This window comes from Gavia stellata, unplaced genomic scaffold (genome assembly GCF_030936135.1).
Source record: "Gavia stellata isolate bGavSte3 unplaced genomic scaffold, bGavSte3.hap2 HAP2_SCAFFOLD_38, whole genome shotgun sequence".
In the NCBI taxonomy this organism is placed as follows: Eukaryota; Metazoa; Chordata; class Aves; order Gaviiformes; family Gaviidae; genus Gavia; species Gavia stellata.
This window is the reverse complement of record NW_026776490.1, coordinates 2427079-2450944: the sequence shown is the minus strand read 5'-3', so window position 1 is coordinate 2450944 and position 23866 is coordinate 2427079.

Below are 23866 nucleotides of genomic sequence, written 5' to 3'. Positions count from 1 at the left end.
GGGAGTGGGGGAAGGACAGAGACAGAGAGAGAAAGTCTGATCAGTGTGTGCTGGTCCACAACAGAAGAAGGAACCAACTACTAAATAGATCTCCTAATTTCCAGAAGGATTAGGTCTTACTGGAAAAAACCTCACAAATGGGTGAAACATTGCCACCAAACCAGAATTCTCTTTGATTCACAATGAGCACAGGAGGTTGTGAAGATAGCAGTGAAACACAGAAAGTGCTGTCGATTGACTTTAAAAACCCTCCCACAAATGGGACAACAACAGTACTTTATAAGCTTGGTCATAGTAATAATTTTTGAAGAGGGTACTGAACAGCATGGGGCAAAAGAAGGATGGGAAAGGACAGTCCAGTTAGGAGACATGTTCTCAGCTGTCTCTCAGACCCCCAGATACGAGGCTAGCAAGACATGCGACAAACACTGAAAGTAACCTGAAAAAGGCAGATTTTAAAAAGCGTTAAACTGAAAAGATGAAACCAAAAGAAAACCAAACTGAAAAACCAAAACCACACTCCCCAAACCAGAGCAATTGCACACGATGGAGGTGCTCCAACCGCGTACAGAGAAATCTAAGCTACTGATCTCAACACAATTTATGAAACATTTTCATAATCAAGCAATACAGGAAAATCCTTCCATGAACGAGGAAGATAGTCTAAGCTCTCAGTAACTATGGTATTGGCAGATTCACGTCACACCAAGCCAACTCATGCCAAAACAAACAAACAAATCTGTTGTAAATACTCTGATTTTTTAAAATAATCAAATATAATCATACAGAAAGGTTAAATATGATTAATAAATAAAATAATAAAATACAAATGCATATGTTAGGATTTTTCAGTTAGAAACATTAACCATAGGAACCTCACCAGGGAGTTGCCGTTCCATACTAAGGAACTAACAGTAACGAGATGGAACGATGAAGAATTGAATAGAAAAGTTTCGTTTGAGTCCCGTGACAATGTGACCTGATAGGCACCAGTGATGCTGCTTGGAAAATTCCTTACCTTTCCCATCTTGATTTGAATATCAAGAATGCCAATCAATAGATATTAATAGAAATAACCATTGATTATTTTAAGGATGGATATTGATAGAATAGTATAATCCAGAGAGCGATTAATAAAAAATAAATTATATATATTCTGTATGAAGGTAACTAGGCATGATTTATCTGTGATTTCATCATAAACTAACTGTTGAACAATGTAGCATTGTGAATCGATAGGGTTTGCTTGTCAAGAGAATGGTAAGTTGTAGGCCTGGTCAGTAAACCGAGGAAAACTTAAGAAGATTCCAAGAATGGAATTTTGCAACCAACCTGAGCATGCGCAAAGATGGGGTTCAACTAAAGGACACCATGAGGAAGACTATGGACGACCACCAGAGGACGTCAGACGACCACCTCTGTACCTGAAGGTGCATGCCTCACGAGCATTTACTTATATTAATGAGTTCTCAGAAATTGTATGCATATGTTAATTGTTTCTTGGAAATATGATGAATATGTATACTTTGATTGTATATAACTTTGGTAGTGCAGAAGCTAGGCACGCACACTAGGTGGAGCGATCCCCTGTGCGTCCAGCGCTGCAATAAAGAAGTGCCTGCTCACCTACGTACATTGTGTAGGTGAGTTTTTATATTACAGATTTGTAACATGTTTAACAGTCAGGTAACCCAAATGCATGTTAAATATACAAGTTTTGCCCTTGTTCCGGATCTGTCTGGGAGATAATTCTCAGGAGGTCATAAACTGTATGTTCTGCTGTGCTTTAAAATAACCTGTGGCCAGAAATGTCTTCCTTAGTGCCTGCACAGAGCAAGAACCTCCAGTAGCGAGGGCGTGCTGACCCTTGGGCAGCTTCAAAGCAACAAATACTTGTAAATAGGTTAAAAATACAGTTCCCTGGTAGCAGCGTGCTTGTCTAAGTCCACCGCACTCTCCACATTACTCAGCACTCAGTCAGAAGTTTTTGTGGGTACGGGTGGATGAAATCAATATACTCTAGAGGCAGGTGCTAAAACTGGCCAGGCAGTTTATCTAAATAAATCAAAATTTACCTTTGAAAGGAGTGGCATGCCTTTAGATGTGGGGGGGGGTGTATCGCTTTTTCCTTCTTTGGTCTGAGCACAGCACAGTGAGAGGTGTTTCCACCTGGGGGAGGGAAGCTCATCCAACAGTCATCATCAGCCTCAGGGCTTGTGGTCCTTGATGGAGGCCTAAGTGCTTGGGATAGCTTTAGTTGTGTGATGCTTCTCATTCTGCTCCCAGCTTTTCCCATTAACGTCTGCTCTTTGGTTAATTTGTCTGTGCAGTGTTTAGTAAACAGTCTCCATTCATAGCTCTGAGTGCCCTTTTTTTTTTTTAAAGGCAGGTAAACTACCTGTGCCTTTCTTTGAAACCCCATGAATAGCTCTGGAGTTTACCTTGGGGGTAGAGAAAACAGGGACCCTTTAGAGTAGAGAAGAGAATTTAATAGGGGAAGCACTTCAATGATATGCTGCTTGTGAGGAGGAAAGTACCTGCTTCAACTTCTTTTGGTAGCTTCCGCATTGTTTAGCAGTAACTACTTAAAAGACTGATTACTTCAGGGAAAGAAGAAGAAATCACTTGTGATTTCTGTGTCTGACTGAAAGAACTAACCTGAACATACAGAAAACTGATGTGAAGAGCCATTTGTGGTCATTATTGGGTAAGGGCCTGTGGGTGCTCTGCTGCATGCAGGTGTAAAGGGTGTTCAGGATTTTTGGCACCTGAATGGAAGAAGAGGAGAAAGAAGGGCTCGGTGCATCCTTTACCCCCTCCTGCGGGGCCCAGACAGTGTCATTCAGCATATGAGCAGTGCCTGCTCCCGTGACACAGAGTCCAGACCTAGCTCGAAACCTCACCCCTTCCACCCTGCCTGATCCTGGCTCACGTCTGGAGGCGAGCGTGCTCTTAGCAATTGTGCGCGCACACGCACACACAGACATGCATGCACTCACACGCGCAGACTCAGTCATGGCATGTCCCTGGGCACCGTATGAGCAGCTGCGTGCCATTGTGCACACAGAGGACACGGACACATTTCACACCCAACGCTTGACTAACTCTCCCCACGTGTCTGTAGCGATGCAAGAGCAAAACCAAACACGCTCTTTGAGACCCTGAAGATGCCTTGCAGGGCCTCTGCAAGGGCTCGTGACTCCTTCCAGAGGAGCCCAGTTCTCCGGGGACACTTCTCCTTGCCTCTACCCTCCTTTCCCAAAGCGCCAACCCCTTCCCCACACAGAGGACCTTCCCCTGAAGGAAGGAGTGTTTGCTTGAGCCTTTCACAGCTAGAAGCCGTGGCCATGATAAGGACAAATAGGCAGCCAGGTCCCTCATCCGTGGAAGATCCCAGCTTCTCCCACAGCTGCCTACCTCTGGCCCGTGGTGCAGACAGAACCTGCTCTGCGCCTGGGGAAGCAGCAAGGGGTGACCCCACAGCCCACGGATGCGGCACTCCCGCTGCCCAGAGCGGCCGCGGGCTCTGCAGGGACGGCGCAGGGACGGCACAGGGACACCCTGCCCTGGCTGTAATGGCAGTGGCTTAACGGCTGGGTGAGCTTTAGCTCAGCTGGGCGCAATCCTGTGGGCTGCTACCCGTGGCTGCTGTCACTGCGACCGACCTTTGTCAGCGGTGGACAGCCACGGAGTTAGTCTGGGCTGAGTGAGCTGCTGCTGGCCCTGGAGCCCAAATGGAGCGCAGGAGAGCAGGAACGGAGGAGGAGAACAGGAGCCTTGAAAGGGCAGGCACAGCACGAGGCCAGAGGCTCCCAGGCTACAAACAGGCAGCAACTGGTGGCTAAAGGAAGGGCACCTCGCAGGCTGGGAAACACCACAGTCGGGGAAAGCAATGAGAGCAATGAACAAGTATGAAACCTATGGAAAACCTGGTGTGCCCAGCAAAGCTCAGAGTAGGGGGAATTGGGGAGAAGTGAGGAAAGAGCAAAGTGAAGCAGGTCCCAGGGCAGGGAGGACTGACAGTGACCCCGGAGGAAGGGGAGGAACGGCAAGGTCGGTGCCTCCCAGTGCGTCACTCGTGGGAAGGACCTGGACAACGGAAGACTTTGGACAAGACGGGCCCACATCCCTGTCACCAGCTGGAGCAGACCCCAGCAGCAGTTGCCAATGCACGACTCAGAGCATCGGCAGCCCCTCGGCTCGGCACACAGGCAGTGTTTCTTGAGCCCATGCCAACTGCACAGGGTGTCGTGCAACAGCCAACAGGAGAAAAGACAAAGTCAAACGGGAAAAAGGTCTCCTTTGCCTCCTGGACTATTTCCTTCCTGCATTCCACCAGGAAGATGGAACACCCACTTCCATACTGCCTTCACACACGCAGGTCTGACATGCAGCAAGCTGTCCAGGACAGCACTCAGAAAGTCTGTAGCCTGTGCTGGAAGGATGCATTTGCAAACAGCCTGGAGAGAAGTCAGGAACAGGAGAGACCGCGTCACAGCTCTGCTCCAGCAATTCGGCAAGGAAAGGAAACTTGACGGGACTGTTAGTCAGGCAATCGTAGAGGGGGCAATCACTTTTTCCTCCTGCTGTGCATACAGTGCTGTTTACATCTGACACAGCTAACCGATTTGGAAGTGTCTCCCCCCACGTCGTTGGCTCATATACCAAATTTGTATTCTGACAAGAGCACTCACACATGTGCGAACGCACATACACACATCACGGTATCTGCTCCAGTGTGTCTAAAGGACAGTCTTGTCTCAAAGCCTCCTGCTACTTGCTAACAACAGCCATCCTGGACAGCTCGCTCTGGAGACAGCGAGAGACTCTGCAGGGGAGCAGGGAGACGTGCAGGAGCCCAGGAGCTGGGCCCCCACCCCGGTCTTTTGGGGCCAGTTACCTTTGCGATTTTGGTACAGGTCTCCACCACAGTCTCCGTGTCTGGGCTGTTCAGCTCCTCACCAAAGCACCTGATCTCATCTGCCTGAGGCACCACCTCCATGGTCCTGGCTGGAGCAAACACCAGGAAAAAAGACAAGTCACGTCTACAGAAACCCAACCGCTGACCCCAGATACTGCAAAGGAGAACCCAAGGGATGGCAGTGAAGGCCACAGGGAAACCCAGGGCCCTCCTGAACTCGGTGCAGCAGGAATTCCCTGCTGACAAATCCTGGGCTGGAAAGAGCCCTCCTCCTCTTGGAACCATTTGCTGGGGCTTCAGGGTTTCAGCAGCCTCTGCTCCTAGCAGCTCCATCCCCCAGGAGCCCCCAAACCCAGCACCCAGTTGGGCAGGGCTCCCTTCTGGGGGACACAGATGGTGAGAAGGGGGCACCAGGGCATGCAGGGGGGCTTTACTCACCATAAGCTCACGTTGCTCCTTGCAAGCTCCCAGCACATGGAGGCAAACCTGCAGAGCTCTCTCCCGCTCCCATTCTTTGGCTGAGGTGAGCCAGCGCTTCAGGACCTGAGGCAGGGTGCATCTCTCTTGCAACAGGCATCTTTCTCTCCCTGAGGTCCCCCTCCAACTCCCTCCTTCTCTGGCCCCTTCCCAGCACGGCCCCCAGCCCCACTAAGCACTGGCACTGCAGCCTCCACCACCTCGCTCTCTCCAGCCGCCTCTGCCCTGAGCCCACTGTTGCTTCCCTGCCGGCACCTCCCCACTCCAGCCTTCCCCCAGGCTGCTCTCACCCAGCTCAGGGCTGGCTCTTGGCTTTGCCTAAATCAGGGCCCACTTCCCTGCCTGGCCTGCGCTCCCGTCCCCCAGCTCAGCCCCTTGCTCCAGCCAGACGCACAGCCTCAGAGCGAGGAGCCAAAGCCCCACTTTCCCGTAGGAAAGGTATCCACCTCCTAACACCCTCTAATGCCTCCACTCTCTGTCCCCACGACACTTTCCCTGTTGCACCATGGCCACTCACATGGACCACGTCATCAAAGCAGGCAGAGGTCTCCTCTGCCTCCAGAAGAGTTTCTAGGAGGTGGCCCAGATCTTCCATGCATCTCATGTGCAGAAGCTGAAAGCAGGAAAGCAGAGCTGGGGGGCTGCCAGGGCGCACTGAGGTGGGACCCTGACCCAGGGGTGGGCAGGCACTGGCTGGTGGGTACCTGCCTGTTCACAGCTGCCCTCACTGTCTTCCTGACCTTGTTCATCCAGTCCTCGGAAGGACAGGACAAGACAGTCTGGCAGCACACTGACAGCAGCTTGCGATTCTCCTCCCTGCTCAGAAGTGGCCTCAGCTTGCTGGCCAGAGGAAAAAAGAAAACAGAAAGAGGATTTACTAGCCCTCTCCAGAGTGGCTTAGACCACAGCTGGGTTCCTCCTAATCGAGGGCCCCAAATCCAACACCCCCAGCCCATGCCAGCGAGCACTGCCTTCAGCACCAGCAATTCCTGCCTCCTCCCAGGCAGCAGGCAAACCCCCGCCCCCAGGTTAAGGAACCCTGGGGGCTCCCTTCCTGGGGGAGACACCCGACATGGGGGACACCCTCCCACTCCACAGCCCCAGCAGCTCCCGGCTCCATGCTCAAGGCCACTGGGGCTGCCCCAGACAGCTGGGATGGGGCACACTAGAAGTCCCCAGAGCCTGGGGAACAGACCTCACCTCAACTCCTCCAGGGCCTGGAACACTCCATACACCAGGGAGTCCCAGGGCTCCCCCTTGATCCAGTCCTGCAAGTCCCAGAGAGAGAAGCACAGAGTTGGCCGGGGCATGGGACAGCCCTCCCGCCTCCCCTGGGGACAGGCTCTGCTGCCAGGTCTGGGCAGACACTGCCCCATCACCCCCACGCATCCCCAAAGGCACCGCAGGAGGGACCCTGCTCCCCAGCCACAGCCACCCAGCACCAGCACTCAAGGGCCCCACCAGCTCCGGACACAGCTCCAGAGCTCGCACGAAGCCCAGAGACCATCGTGCCTCTGGGGAAACCAGTCTGATGGCGCAGCCCAAAACTCCCCCGTGCGACTGCCCCACCTACGGGTACTCACCAGCAAAGTCCACATCGCCTTCTGCTTTAAGGAGAGCTCAAAGCTGCCACAGTCGCCCACAGCCTGGATGGCACAGCTGACCTCGGTGATGCTCCGCACCAGGGCGAGCTTGAGCTGCATGTCCTGAGGCCAAAGAGAGAAAAGCACCCCTTCAACTCTTTGAAGGGCTGAGAGGTGGAAGAGGAGCATGGGCAGGGGAAACCCATGGGGGGCTGAATCTGCACGTTGAGGACAAACCCTTCCTTGGGAGGTCTTTAGAAAGAGACCGTCCACCTCGGTGCACCCCAGCCCCAAGGGGATGAAGCTGGGACACCCAGGCATTCCTGCCCTGTGTGCCCCATGCTCCTACCCTCTGTTTAGCTCTGGAGAGCCGCAGGATGTTGCCCAGGTCTGGATCCAGCCGCACCTAGCCTCCTCTCTCAGAAGAAGTTTAGAAAGCAAGGGGGTCCTCTCTGAACCTCATGACTCAACGCAAGGGTCTCCCTGACAGTTTTGTCTGACCTGTCCTCTATGCAGTAAATAATCCAGTGTTCCTTGCCATCCAGTCTTGTTAAACCACTCTTGCATTTACCATTGAACTTTGTTAACTCAATGTTTTATGTCAATGAAGCACGTTGTTGCCTCTCTCTTACGAGTGAAGTGAACTCTCTCACCCTCTATCCGGACAAATTGATGTAGTCAGGCAGGATGGCAAGTTTATTTACTGAAGCATGGATGAGTCCCAACTTCTCAGAAGAATGATCTTGTGACAATTGACCTAATTGGGAAGCCCTTGAAGAGGTGCAAATGAGGAATGCATTAGCCCTAGGCATTCCCGGAGTCAGGATGCAAGGTGAGCCTACTAATATTATCTTGAGTCTGATTGAAGCATTCCAGAAACCAGGTAACAGTGAAATAGGGAACTCCTCCAGCAGCAGTCCCCAGAAAGGGAGACAACCCCTTCCTCCCCTTTAGGGAGGAACTCTAGGGCATGAAGCCAAAAAACGAGTGATGTCCAGAAGGCCATTGGGTCTGCCTGTCCAGAAAGTGGAGGCTTATCAGCAGATAAGTGATGATGGCCCATATATCTTAATTCCAGTTGGCCCTCAAGGACAATTGGTGAAGTTTTTAATAGATGCGGAAGCACAAATTTCACTACTAACACAACAAGATGCCAAGAAGCTGGGCATGCGATCCGGATGGGAAAGAGTTAAGATCACCGGTGTGAATGGAGCAAGTGCTGAGTGTCAAACTGCCAAGGTCAATTTATGGCTCCTGGGCGAGAAGCGCACATCGACTACTCACTTTGCAATTACAGATCACCATGAAAATATTCTAGGTTTCGATGTTTTCAACAGACAAACCTGGCACCTGCCAAATGGCAGAGTGTGGTCCTTGGGCTCCAACATCGATCCCAACCCCAGCAGAAAGAGGGAGGCTACAGTGCGTGTACTTTGTGCAGCCCCTGCGCTCCCTGAGTCAAAAATCACTAACGTACCACAATATCCGATTTCTGCTGTGACACAAAATGGAATTTCTTAAGTCATAGCTGATTTGGAGAAATGAGAAATTATCTCCAGAACCTACTCCCCATAGAACTCACCTGTCTGGCCAGTTGGGAAGCCAGACTGGAGCTGGCATTTAACAATTGATTATCCACACCTGAATGCTAAGACAGCCCTGCTAACAGCTGCTGTACCAAACATTGCAAACTTAACAGCTACTTTGCAAGCAGCTGCACATCTATGGATGGCTGTGCTAGATGCAAAAGAGATGGTCTTTACGGTTCCCTTGAAGGAGGAGGGTAAAGAGAAGTTTGCTTTCACTTGGGAGGGAACACAACATACCTTCAACAGACTCCCACAGGGGTATAAACATTCACCCACAATTGCTCCTGCAGCACTTGCTGAACTTTTACAGACAGTTGCACTCCCCCAAGAAGTTAAACTGTACCAATTATATAGATGATATCCTGACTAGAGGAACTTCCCCTAAGAAGGTGGGGGAAGCGGCAGCGGCAGTATGGCAAGCACTAAATAAAGCAGAAATTGAGATTCCACCCGGAAAATGTAAAGAAGTAAAACTTCTAGGTACTTGGTGGATAGCAGGCAGTGCAGTGATTCCTCCAGATACCTTAAGAAAAATCAAAGAGCTGCAAAAGCCCCAGTCAAGGAAGGACTTACAACAACTAATGGGAACTTTAGGATACTGGAGGAAGTAGGTACCTGGATTTTCTGTCATTTCCCAGAAAATGCTATGACTACCTAACAGGAGTTGCAGAGAATATGCAATTAACTGAAGGACACACTCAGGTTCCCAAATTGCAGATGCCCACAAACACAGAACCTTGAGTGCTACAACCACCTTTTAAACCTTCACCCATCCCGGATGCACCGCCCCTCGCTGAGGGTACACCAACAGAAAACATTTGGTTTACGGATGCTTCGGCAAAAAGGGTAAATGATAAACGGCAATATAAGGCCCTTGCATTAATTATTACCACCAGCAAACAACTAATAGAAGAAGGTGCAGGCAGCAAACAAGTAGGAGAAATAAAAGCAGTTGTTTTAACAGCACAGAATTAAGCAAAACTCATCTATGTAGACTCTTAGTGCTGTGTGGGCCGGTGCCACACAGTGGCTCTGTCAATGGGCAACCTTGATTTGGGAAGTAAATAGGTCCCCAGCCTGGAGAAACAAAGACTGTCAATTATTACTAGAGATAGCCAGGAAAACACCTTTCAAGATAGGATGGGTAAAAGCTCATGCCAAGGATAATCAACCAGCCACAAAGTGGAATCAAAAGGTAGATGAGCTAACTAACATTAGGAAAATCACCTTCAATCCCGAGTGGGATCGACGGGGAGAATGGTTGCACCGAAACCTAGGCCACACAGGAAAAGAAGCACTTCACTTTGCTGCACAAAGGCTGGCCTACGAACAGAAAAACTTGTGAAGCTGTTCTTACAGAACATCCCCAGTGTAGACTGAAATTACCAGCAGATTGTCCTGCTAAAGCACCACCTCTACGTATCAGTGAAGGGAAAACTCGTATGGCCTACATGGCAAATTGACTACATTGGGCCATTCAAATCCTCCGCAGGATATCGATACATCCTCACAGGAGTAGAAGCAGTCTCCGGCAACTTGCTTATGGCAACTGTCAGAAAGCCGATGGGCAAAATACAGTGCCAGGGCTCTCGGTTTGGTTCTCAAATCTACCTACTCCTGATGTTTTCCAAAGTGATAATGGCTCACATTTTTCGTGTAAGGAAGTGCAAGATTGGGTAAGACAAGAGGAAATTAAATGGGTATTCCATATTACACTCCATCAAATGGGATGGTAGAAAGAGCTAATGGCTTACTGAAAAGGAACCTCAAACCACAGGAGGCTCAATGGGATACGTGAGGCTCACTGAGACTCCCCAAAGTGCTCCATCAATTAAATAATGGATACAGGCTTACTGGAAGCCCTGGAAGCCGAGCATTCTTTGTAAAAACTGAACTTAGCGCTCCATTTACTGGGAAAAGAGAATATCCGAAAGCATTACAGCCAGGGCAGCCTGCGATGGTCAATTTACCATCCATCCATACTGTGCCCATGACTTTAACTAAACCTCAGATCTAGCTTGGAAGCTGCCCTTGTTTTAAGCAGGAGTAGGCTAGAGATCTCCAGGGGTTCCTTCCTACCTCATCTTTTTGGGGGGATTCTCTGATGGCATTTATAACTTAACAAGGTATGCAGCTCAGTCTAGCATATATGAACTGGAATTATTTTTCAGCTCACTATGAAAGGGAAGAAAGATTTTTTGCCACAATACTTCCTTGCAGATCAGGGTAACCTGAATGAAAATATTATTATTTGCTCAACATGACCTTTTGTTTTGAATCAGAACAACAATAAGCTCTGTTGCTCAGAAATGGGGCTTCTGAGGGCTAGAAGCCAAATTCTCGTACAGATTCCCCTGGACTGACCCCACCACTGCTAAGTACAACACGTCACCTCTGGGAGGTGGATGCACTTACACATACAGCAACAGCTCTGCAGAAGCTGGGTTTAAGAGCCCTTACTCCCGCCTTCTCTCTACCCCACGCACCTCCCTCCACCACACTGACACAGCCATTACAACGCCACACAGGGAACCCGAACGGGGAACCGACCTGGTGGAAACAAGAACCTGAAAGAAGCTGCACATTATTCCTCAGCATGTCACGTACTTGAGACTGCTTCTGAACATAGGCTTAATTATAGCAAAAACATTTCAACTGACAGAAATTGGGTCCTACTACACCAGCTCAGGTAGATTCCCGAGACTGTCATCGTGGTGGCTGCCGCAATACAAGATGAATACTCATATATGTCGTTAGCCATTGGATTTTCAGGTGCTTCTCCCAGGATCAATAGCATAAAACTCAAAAATTGTTCCAGAGCAAAGGTGCACATATTTTGGGAGAAGATTACTTTGATTTAAACCATTTACTGAGCTCACTGCAAATGCAATGCTCAGCTCTCCCACTTATTTGAGTCTGTATCCAAACAAATGCTTTTAAAGTACACAGAAAGACAGGGAAAAATATGGGAGAAGCATTTGTTTGAGGTCTACCCTATGTGAAGTCTAATGTGCAGGGAAGACTTTTTTTTTTTTTTTTTTTTTTTTTAAAGACCAGCATACCTCTGCTGCTCCCGAGGCAAAGGAGATTGTCAGAAAACAGCTGCCAAAACACAGTGCAATGACCGGAATAGGAACAGGAGGAACTCAAAATGACAGGAAGCAAAATGTGCAAGAAAGTCTCAAACAGTGGAAGGTGCCCAAGTAAGTTCCTGAAGAACTTGTGGTCTAGGTGCAGAAAAAGTAAAAAAGACCTATCCTGAAAAAGAGAAGAGCCCTGTACCTAGAGCACAATATTCTGTTATGTATTTAGATACGAATCAAAGGGGTACATTTGTAGAAGATCAAAGAGGAGTACTATCTTGTCTTTGTCTGTTTGCCATTTGCATGAACGGCTACTGGGGTTTGGACACAGAATTTTACCTGCAAACAAGACCTTTACTGAATTTCTCCATCCTGGCAGATCCAGGTAGCTGTTTCAGGAACACAGCTGCAGAGGGAGGGGGAAGAGGAAAAGGAGAAGAATGCTTTTTAAGGGTAACCACATCGTAGCTGTCAAGTTTTTAAAAGGTAATGTGCATGGTGACTGCATAAGCTGCCATATGATCCATCCAGCTGTGCCAAATGTGAGGTAATAAATAAAAATAGTCTCACTCACTCCCCAGATTTGCTCCCAGCCTTGACTGTATACCTTTTATGACTCGTGATGCCCCAAATATGTCTCAATTTCTGATGATTTTTTGGGGTAGGATCTTAGAGGCACATTGCTATGCAAAAGAGTTGCTGCTCATAAGGTATTTTATAAACCCAGTAGAATAGCATGGGAAAGACCCCAACAATAGTAGGTGATATATTATGCTTCTGAAAAAGTAGTCTTTTCCTCTTGATGACGTTTGAAAAATCCACATAACACTTCCCTCACTGAACATAGCCGAAGCCAATACTGTCAAGAGCAGGAGCGGGGAGTGGGGGAAGGACAGAGACAGAGAGAGAAAGTCTGATCAGTGTGTGCTGGTCCACAACAGAAGAAGGAACCAACTACTAAATATTTCTCCTAGTTTCAAGAAGGATTAGGTCTTACTGGAAAAAACCTCACAAATGGGTGAAGCATTGCCACCAAACCAGAATTCTCCTCTTTGATTCACAATGAGCACAGGAGGTTGTGAAGATAGCAGTGAAACACAGAAAGTGCTGTCGATTGACTTTAAAAACCCTCCCACGAATGGGACAACAACAGTACTTTACAAGCTTTATCATAGTAATAATTTTTGAAGAGGGTACTGAACAGCATGGGGCAAAAGAAGGATGGGAAAGGACAGTCCAGTTAGGAGACATGTTCTCAGCTGTCTCTCAGACCCCCAGATACGAGGCTAGCAAGACATGCGACAAACACTGAAAGTAACCTGAAAAAGGCAGATTTTAAAAAGCGTTAAACTGAAAAGATGAAAACAAAAGAAAACCAAACCGAAAAACCAAAACCACACTCCCCAAACCAGAGCAATTGCACACGATGGAGGTGCTCCAACCGCGTACAGAGAAATCTAAGCTACTGATCTCAACACAATTTATGAAACATTTGCATAATCAAGCAATACAGGAAAATCCTTCCACGAACGGGGAAGACAGTCTAAGCTCTCAGTAACTATGGTATTGGCAGATTCACGTCACACCAAGCCAACTCATGCCAAAACAAACAAACAAATCTGTTGTAAATACTCTGATTTTTTAAAATAATCAAATATAATCATAGAGAAAGGTTAAATATGATTAATAAATAAAATAATAAAATACAAATGCATATGTTAGGATTTTTCAGTTAGAAACATTAACCATAGGAACCTCACCAGGGAGTTGCCGTTCCATACTAAGGAACTAACAGTAACGAGATGGAACGATGAAGAATTTAATAGAAAAGTTTCGTTTGAGTCCCGTGACAATGTGACCTGATAGGCACCAGTGATGCTGCTTGGAAAATTCCTTACCTTTCCCATCTTGATTTGAATATCAAGAATGCCAATCAATAGATATTAATAGAAATAACCATTGATTATTTTAAGGATGGATATTGATAGAACAGTATAATCCAGAGAGCGATTAATAAAAAATAAATTATATATATTCTGTATGAAGGTAACTAGGCATGATTTATCTGTGATTTAATCATAAACTAACTGTTGAACAATGTAGCATTGTGAATCGATAGGGTTTGCTTGTCAAGAGAATGGTAAGTTATAGGCCTGGTCAGTAAACCGAGGAAAACTTAAGAAGATTCCAAGAATGGGATTTTGCAACCAACCTGAGCATGCGCAAAGATGGGGTTCAACTAAAGGACACCATGAGGAAGACTATGGACGACCACCAGAGGACATCAGACGACCACCTCTGTACCTGAAGGCGCATGCCTCACGAGCATTTACATATATTAATGAGTTCTCGGAAATTGTATGAGTATGTTAATTGTTTCTTGGAAATATGATGAATATGTATGCGTTAGTTGAATATAACTTTTGTAGCAGAGAAACTAGGCACGCACACTAGGTGGAGTGATCCCCTGTGCGTCCAGCGCTGCAATAAAGAAGTGCCTGCTCACCTACGTACATTGTGTAGGTGAGTTTTTATATTACAGATTTGTAACAAATCCAAAACAAAAAACACCACATGAAAAACAAACCAAGACATTCCCAAGCAGCCCAGTCTTCCATGTTCCCCTCACTGCACTTCTATGAAACATCTCACGAATCAAAGAAAGTTAGCAGAATAATGCTCTTCATCTAGTACAGAACGTTTCTTTAACTTTTTTAACAGTATATGAAAATGTCCAAGATTTCAAAGCATTACTTTTCGAACTACACAGTGCCTAAAGAGCACAGAAATAAGAAAACTCTCTTTCTAGAGTAATTTCTACACTGCAATGCTAGGAACCAAATTTTTTAGCAGTGCAGTAAAAGAAAATGTCAAAAACGTATCAGTCTGTAAGCGATGCCAAATGCCATTGAAAACACTTATGACCCCACTTTCTCTTACTGCTATTCAGTGTATATTCATTCTGTCACACAATTACCATCTGGAGAATTCAGAGACTTACATTTATGTAATTTTATAGTCTTTCATGGGACTATTTAAAGGAACTACCAGACAAAAATACAAAGAGACTGTCTCTTCTATTTTTAACCACCCTCCAAAAAACTAACAAGTTATGCTTTGCAAGGCAGTTAAATAAAGAAATTAGAATGAGTGCCTAATACTGAGCCCCTTCTATACAAATGATTCAACTAAACATGAATACGGGTTAAATACTTTCAATACTGCACATACTAAGAATTCCTTCCCACATTACAGAAACCCACATCTAGACTCATCCTTATACTGACTGAATGGCTTTTACACAGCTGAAAACACCAGTACAACAACAGGGCACAACATGAGCTTTGAAAAAGGAAAACAAAGACAAAACTAACACTGACAAAGAAAGGTATAAGATGAAAAATACCAGGTTAGATCTTGCAGTGTAGTATTTTTCTTCTGAATCGTCCAAAAATCACTACTGCCAGGCTGTTTGTTAGACAGAGATCAAGACACTCAAATTATTTACATTGTGACTGAAAGCCACGTAGACACAAAGGGAAAGTTTCTTGCTAAAAAAAAAGTTGTTAGTTGAAACTCAAACCATGTTAAGCCAGTTCTGGGGATGGAGGTAAAACACAGCGAAGGGTACGGTCACATTACCAGACACTACCGAGTCACACCAAAAGAATGGATTATTGTTCACCACCTGAGCTGTGGCAATGAGCGACAAACTGCCTCAGTTAGAGGCAAGTATGTGCCAGTTCCACATCTCCGTGCACCACCACCAATAACTCCTCATGCTGCAGCGGTCCAGTCCTTTGCCTTATAAACATCAAATTTAAGCATGCTTTAGTGAGACAGAAGCAAAAGGGTCAGAAGAACTGCTGTAAGGAAAAGGGATCCACACTGTTAGTGCTGGAGGAACAGACAGGCACCTCTTGCTCCCGCTTGCATTTAAAAGAGCGTGTAGGTTGTTACAAACTTCTCCCTCAGCCTGCTTTGTGCTAAGGCTCTTTGCTGGAACAGCCATTCTGTGAACAGAGCTCTAGTTCGCATTTGACATGCCAATTTAAATTGTCCATCGGTTCTATATCTAATGACAAAATACAGTTTTTCTTTGGTCTCTAGACCCAACATCATCATTTTCAAAATCATAGCTCTGTTTTATCTGGAAAGGACAGATCAGGACTGCATGCTTCATTCTGATACGAGCAGTGGACCAGTTAATTGCCCTCTTCAGAAAGATCCAAACAAGCAATCAGGGATCTTCCCTACAGGCAGGGAGATGAGGCAAGTTCTTTGGACAGGTTTCAAATACCCAAACTCCAACAGGAGCAGACAATACTAAGAGATTTCCTTATCAGCAGAATTAATCTGCATCGTTCAAGTCCCTTCTTGGAGCAGCAAGGGCTTCTGCCATTCCAAAGTGCAAAGGTCCTGATTGCTAACCCACACGGTAGGAAAAGGCTCTTCCTCCCTCCCAACAACACCGGACGAAGAAGTGCTCCCCAAAGTTGTGCTTTAGTCCCTGCAGAAAATCCCTCTCCCCGGTTTAGCAACTCAGATTCCTAAGGTGCAAGGAAAACACATCTCTGCCCCATGAAGTTGTCCGCTAACTGGTTTGGTTTGGTCAGTAACTGATAAAGCAAGAAAGAAACAGAAAAAGTATTTTTAAAACTTCAGCTTCTCCTTTAACATCTCTTTGCAATTATGATTCTGTGTCTGTAGAAATAAATGAAATTCTTAAGGAGCCAAGCATTATAATTTGAACTATACGATGCTACCAATTGTATTTTCTTTATAATCCAGACAATGCAACAGGGGAGCAAAGCCGGGATAACTTGGAATCAGTTCAAAAATCTTTTGGAGTTTACAGTGATGAGTTTACAGTGAAACACTGACTTCATTACCATGTTTAACAAACACTTGTATAACCAGGGCTCCGAAATGATGTTGTTATGCAGTCATGTCAAGGTCTAAATAACATATCTGAAACAACTGCCTAAGTCCTACGTGAGATGTGGTAAGCTATTCTCCCCTGTCTCCAACGGGCACTAGAACCTGCAGACTACCTGTCCAGCCGATCACGTACAAACTCATACACCCAGAGCCAGCTGACCCACTACCAAAGGACAAGGCACCGGGAAGGAGATTTTAGTACAACGACAGAGCAGTACAAGGAAACCTACACCAGAAATCCCACTCACGTGTAGTTTGTAGCCTTCAGAAGAGGAATTACATTCCCAGCTACACACCCTTCCCAAAACCAACTCAGCAAAGCCAATGTCCCTCCCACCTATGCACTAAGCCAACTTTTTCACCTCAACACCTGCCTTAGAAAAACAGAGAACACAGAAGTCTGCAGTAAGGAAGCAAAGGAGTGTCTTTTTTATCCAGGAATGTGAAGAAACTGCCCAAGTGCACAAGTGTGGAAAGCAACAGTCTCCATAGAAGAGAGGAAGCTGCTGCAATCGCGTGCGTGAGGCAGCACAGACACCTTTTCCCTCACTGCTTGAGTTCTCACACCCCTTGTACTGACAGGTCCGTAGGATGAAAACATTGGCAACACACCTTCACAGAATACATCAACTGCCAGACTCGGCGTGGCTCAGGTGTCAATACAAGCACAAGGGAGAGAAACATTTGAATATGCACAGGCATTCTACAATTAAAAAAATAACTCTATAAATAAAGGGAATGATATACTTGGCAATGAGGTATAAAGCATAGGGGAAACCCACAAGACCAAGGGCTGTTGCTTAGCACATACATCACACCTGGCAGAGCCCACGAATAAGGGGTCTTGCTGCATATAGTGCAATGGCACCAAAAGATCCAGGACCAATATGCTACTTGTCAGAAAAATTCACTACCAACTTCAGTAGCGCTAAGGAGGTATGCTACACATCTTGGATTTCTCCTCCTCCACAGACATTTGCAGGGAATAATGTGCAGAGCATAGCCCATGCTTGTAACTCACAAACTCACGATGTGGCTCTGTCTCCTCCCTCAACGGTGGACCAAATTTTACTTGACCAACTACAGAGGAGAAATGAAAACAAGAATCTAAGTTGGACTGTAATTATGTTACCGAAAATCGTAACCAAGAAAACTCTCCAAACCAAATGACAGTTTAGAAAGCCGACATTGGTTTATTGCAGCGCTGGGTGCATGGGGGATCTTTCCTCCTAGCATGCACACCCAGTTGAAATCATGACAGGTATTTAAACAGTTAACAAAGTTAGTTACGCATACTGGTCCCACCCTTTAGCTAACTATTGGTTAGGATCTTTCTTACTTCATCTTAAAGATACAGTTCTCTTTTAATTCACTACGCATGCCCAGAGAGTAGGGGGCTTATTTGGGTTGGGGGCTTTTCTAGCTAGGAGGTGTGGTTTTTAACATTATAATGAGGTAGGTTAGCCTTAGGGCACCCATTTGCGGCATTTCACTGACTTGGCTGTTTGGCCAAGTCTCAAGTTTGCATATCGGCCATTATCAGGAGACCCAGAGGCTATATCAGGTGCTAGATCTACTTTTGTCTCCAGGTGGACAACATTAACATAACCCAATAGAGCTAATCGCCACAGCCAGCCTGTTTCCGGGAAACTAATGCATATTTCAGTTTGTGTGATGCAGTATCATCTTAACTCATCTGCACAAAGTTTGCACAACTAAAGCTCCAAGGATTGCTCTGATTTAATTCAAGCTAAAGAATGACCACAGTTTGGGGGATGGAGTCTGCTTTTAATGGCCAGCGATCAACCACCTCCTTTCCTGATTTCTAAAGGACTGTTTCAGTTCAAAAGCAAAAACCACAACAAGAGACTAATTTAAGGCAGAAAAATCTTCCTCTGCCATTCTGCTACCTAGCACAATCTGGCATCACTCCGAATATCCCTGCTGCAGTGGCATATGAAGCAATACCAACCAGCTCTCAGAAGAGCTCAGGTTGCGTCCTGTTCAGTTAAGATGAAGCAATAGTGGCATTTGCTGAAGTGCTGACAAAAGGGGCATTCAAATGCTTTACACTAATGTTTCTTTTGCATAGTCATCTAGAAACTATATCCGTAAGTGAAACAGCATAAGTTTTTCTTTTCCTGAATATCACTAAAACTGTTTCTATATACGTCAGCTATGCAGAATACGAGTTGAAATAAGTGAATATCAATGATTATTTTAAGAATAGTTAATGTTGTCATATGCTTACAGTTTATTTCAGAGCATGTCTTTTCTTCTCTCCCATTTCTACTTCTCAAATGAATCCTATGAGGCACTACCAGAGGCTAGAAGTGAACAATAAAATACTTCAATACCAAAATATATTCACTTTAAACCCAGTATTGTGTACCTGGTTTTTAGCAGGTTTCTTTAGCATAATAGCAACAAAGACAGACAGAAATCAAGCGGAAGCTAAAAATAAAGATTGCATGTATGTGATTGTACATGAAAGTTAGAATCATTTGGAGACATTTTATCTGTAGAGTGTCTTTAACTTCAAGACAAGGGTTTTTAAAACACTGGATTTGAGCAAGTAAAGACAATGCTGGCCAGCATTTGTCTTTGCTCAGGTAACATTTCCTTTTTGGCCTCTCAGTTTAACGGTATTGATAGTTGGAAAGTCTTCACTAACATACAGTTAAGTATGAAGACAGGATGCAGTAACAGAATATCTGTTTTCTCTTGTTTATGAAACACTTCAGTCCTGCATCGCTTATCATCTTACATAAGCGTGCTGTTTCTTCCCAGCTGTTAAAGCAGAAAGTCAGAAACTTTGTCTTTGACAAAACCGTAGGTGAAATGGAGTTTCAGAGTATTCCAAGAGAGAAAATAGAATCTGCAAGAAACACATACCAAACCGCTTGACAAAAACAACTACAGGATCGTTCTCTCCTGCTCATAAGAAAGCAAATGAGGAACAAAAGAACAAGTTCTACAGAGGTAGAACATGATTTTTACGAATGCTTGTTTTGCAGATGAATGGAAACATAATTCCACAAAGAAACAGAAAGCAGAATGCACGACAGAACTCGGGACTGGAGAATAAGTCCACACATACTGCTGCAAAATTGTTGAAGGACAACCGCAAACAAAATTTTAAAGTGTTTTCATCTCTTTCTCTTTGAGCGTTTCTCCCCCAAATATAATGAGTTTTGCTAAGGGCCTGGACGTGTGACAGAGCAGCACAACCAAAAGTAAAAGCAACCCTTGAGCCTGTTCCCAGATCACAAAACATTCTGTGGCTCAAGAAATCATAAGCATTTAGTTTTGTCGGCAAATGAAAACTTAATCTGATTCTGTGATTAAAACGTATTCCTACCTCAGGATCATCGTCATCAAAATCACGGTAAGAGGAATGATCAGGATTATTCATTTTATCCAAAAGTTCAATAGCAAGACTTGGATTTAATGGCTGGGTAACAAAAAGGATGCTGAAAGACAGAAGGAAAAACACAGATTAAAATTCCAACCACTCATATTAAGCATATTTTAATTTTAGAACTTTAAAAAAATCCCATACATAAATTTATACCTGTAGTAACTTTTCAGCTGTCGGTCTTTTTTTAGGATTTTTTCCTAAGTACCATTTTCACAGAATGATGGAAACTATTGGACCTGTAAAAGGAAGTGGTAAACATGAGAATCAATTGCCCAGTGAACTACATGATCATTATCTACTGAAACAGAAAAGTACTCGCCATTTCATTTTGTCCTTTAATTCAGGAGGCTGGAAGTTCTTTTCCATCATTAGCAAAAGCGCTCTAAAAAAACCAACAGTATTTCTGTGGTTTACATGGCAGGACATACCTGACATGAATGTTGAATACATTGTTTAGTTGGCAGGAAGAAGTCCATCCGTTTAAGAGATGCTTACCAGGACAACATGGTGCATTTATGCACCAAAAGGAGTTGTCACAATTTCTATCACGTACATCCAGAACACTTACAACCCAATACCCTTGCAGTACCCCCAAACACCACAAGCACCCATGTAGCCACTACTCCAGATGGATGATTTGGGGAGCTGTACTTACACACCGTGCTTTAACCCCTTGCTAACCTCACTGGATGTAGGTCAAACATTGGAGGCTGAAGCTCAGCAAGCTCTATAGCAGTTATTCCAGCTGCCCACAGATCACAGAGGTGGTTATAGCCACCTTTTCTTCCTACTGCAGCAACTTCTGGCGCCATCCTAAAGGGTAAAAGACATTTGTAGATAAACTTCTCGCCACAAATCAAACATTCTTCTGTACGCAGCAGTTTACTACTCTTTTTCCTAAACCTCTCAATCTGTAAGCTCACAGCATATACACTTACACATGTGGATATATACACATGCCTGCACGTGTGCGCGCGCGCGTGTGTAAAAAGTTACGTAATGTATACATGAAGTTCTCCTTAATCACCTTCTAGTAACTAACAGGCAGTTTCCAAAACAGCTATTTAGCAGGAAGTGGATGAAACCAATCTGCCTCAGGCTGTTCTGCAGGCACACAACAAACTACCACTCCACAACCAAAAAGCCTAAGGGGTAATTATTCAGCTACAGCAAAACCCAAATAATATCCAAATTCACACACTGCCCCAGAAAGTGATCAACTGACTTTGAAGAGAAGAATTCTAACCAAAAAGAAGTCACAAAATGTCAGCTATCTTGTATCCTGAAGGCACGAGACCTGCAGACTCATTGTCACCTCCGCACAGAGCACTCCTTGTTTGTAAAGTCTGCCTCGCTGTCATGGCAGAAGACCTCATTTAATTTAACAAAGTACCTTCACATCCTCAGGTGGCAAAAAATAACAGACATAACTGACACATAATTAGGAATACCTGCAGAAAACGATTCACTAGGCATTGTCACATGTTTTCAATGGCCAATATGACCACTACAGCTTTTCCATGCTGGCCCTTCTGGTATTTATTTCAGTGTTCTGGAAGGCACTACGCATACAGTAGCTACCGAAAAGCTTTGCTCAGTTACCAGACGGTTTCTAGTTAAACTCAGCAGCAGAAAGACAAACAGGGGAGAGGCCACGGTCCTGAGTGCAAAGGGAGCAGAGAACAAACCAAAAGCTGTCGGGGGCAATTCTGGAAGCAGCGACAGCCGTCTGGCAGACAAACACCGCGACCTCTGCATCGGGGTCCCGCAGATCAGCCCGCCACCCAAACTGCTTCATGAGCGCTATGCCAACGGCTCTTCCCATCGCCTGCACGGGGGAAGAACAGTCACAGGCAGTAAAAAGAGCAGAATTAACAAAACTACAGATCACAGCCTTGACTGCACAGTCCTTATAAATACCTGGGGAGAGAAAGAGTCTCTCTTTATCCCGAGGAGAACCACTCGTACAAAGACTAGAAGAGGTACAACAGGGCACAGCGAGCGAGCAAGGGGCAGAGCAAAGACACTGCAGGACAAAGTGACAGTCACTCCCCTGCAGTGCAGGAGGCTGAAGTTCAAGTCCCGCCCACGGTACAACTAAAGTTGTCATCCTTTTAGAATTATAGATCACGCACAAAATATTTCTGAGAGCTGTAAACTACTTTACCTAAGAGAAAACCTGTGAATGCACAACTGCAGCTCACCATTTGAATGCTTTTATGGCATCTAGAAAGCTCGGACTACCTTCAGAGTATGACAGTTCCAACGCACAACAGAAATTTAAGCAAACGTTCATGCTGGCAGGCTCATGTGTCCCACCTTCCCAAGGTACTAGCTTTAGGAGGGAAAAAAAATCATCTAGTTAAACTACTGTGCTCTTCAAGGAAGAGAAATCTACATAAATTGCAGCTACACGGGGTTTCTTTGTTCATCTTTTTTATTTTCCTCACAGGAGAAAGGTATTATAGATGGGAAAAGTGCTGCATGGAAAGGGCCCCTCTCTCCCAAGGACCAAGGTCCATCCCCCAGGACACATTTCAGGGCTGCACCGCCCTCCTGGGGAACAAGTTCTCCCCAAGGCCCAACCAGAGCCCGCCCAAGCTGCAAGTCTGGTTTTGCCCCTTCTTTTACACAGGCTGCCACAACCCAGAGGAGTCCGGCTCCACTGGCCTTGCAACGGCCCTTAAGTAGCTGGAAACTACTCTCAGGTCACTCCTGGGACTCCACAAGCCCAGACACCTCAACCTCTTACCTTTACTTATCCTCAGCAAAAGGCATTGATTTGGAAAATACTCAGGGCAACAGTGCCCAGAAATTAACAACAGCCCTTGTATTTCCACTTGTTCAAAGTAAATGCAGGTTAAGGGGTTTTTTTTGAGAAAATACTGAAAAAGCTTCAATCAGTTTGTTAGTCTGCAACATACAACACAATTGAAATTACAAACTACACATCTCCCTTCACCTTTGCTAAATTCTTTTAAAACACAGAAACTTTAGCATACCTGCGAAGGAAGTATTCTGGCAACCGCTCCACTACAACGACAAGAAACTCTCAAACTGAAGCTAAGCTGCCCATTCGCAACAGGCTTCTCCCCACTGCTTTTGGAAGGGACTTTGAAGGAAGCCTTGCTTTCAGTCCGGCAGTCCCGATCGCTCTTTCTCTCTGGTACCACACACCTCTCTTCAGCTTCCGCTTGACATTCCTCAGACACAGCCTCTCTCCCTTCATCTGCTTTCTGTCTTTCACTTGCAATATTTGTCTCTTCGTCAGAGAAGAAGAGACAAAAGAGACAAAAGATCTCTTGTCTCTTCAGAGGCGATGGGCTTTCTTGAGAAACATCGCCTTTTTTCCCCTAACGCCCAGGAAGGTTTCTCCAGATAGAGAGAACATCCAGCCAATGCTTTGGCTCCTCAGTGACAAGGCTTTTACTCTCCTGCAGCATTTTCCCTGGAAGAAAAAGCAGGTTCAGGTTAAGTAGCTCAGTCTCGGCATTTGATTCTCCTACGGACGGAGAACAGCTGTAACAGGGACTGTGTTCAGATCTCATCCACATGTGAATCCAGGAACCACAGCAGCAGCAGACATCACAGGCACAGCCGAGCTCTCAGCAGCCACCCACCCACCCCACCAGCAGAGACCCAGGCACCCCTCTGATTACCAGCTCTGCAGAACCAAGATTGAATCGTGCAGGGGCTGAATTCTGCACAAGAATGCAGCAGCTCTAGAAAACCGGACCACCCCCGAGAGTCATTCCCAGGGACGGAGGACCAGCCCACCATGCCATCCTCCCCAGAAAGCACTTGGTCCAGGATTGGAGCTGTGGGACACTTTCCAGGCTTGAAAGACAGAC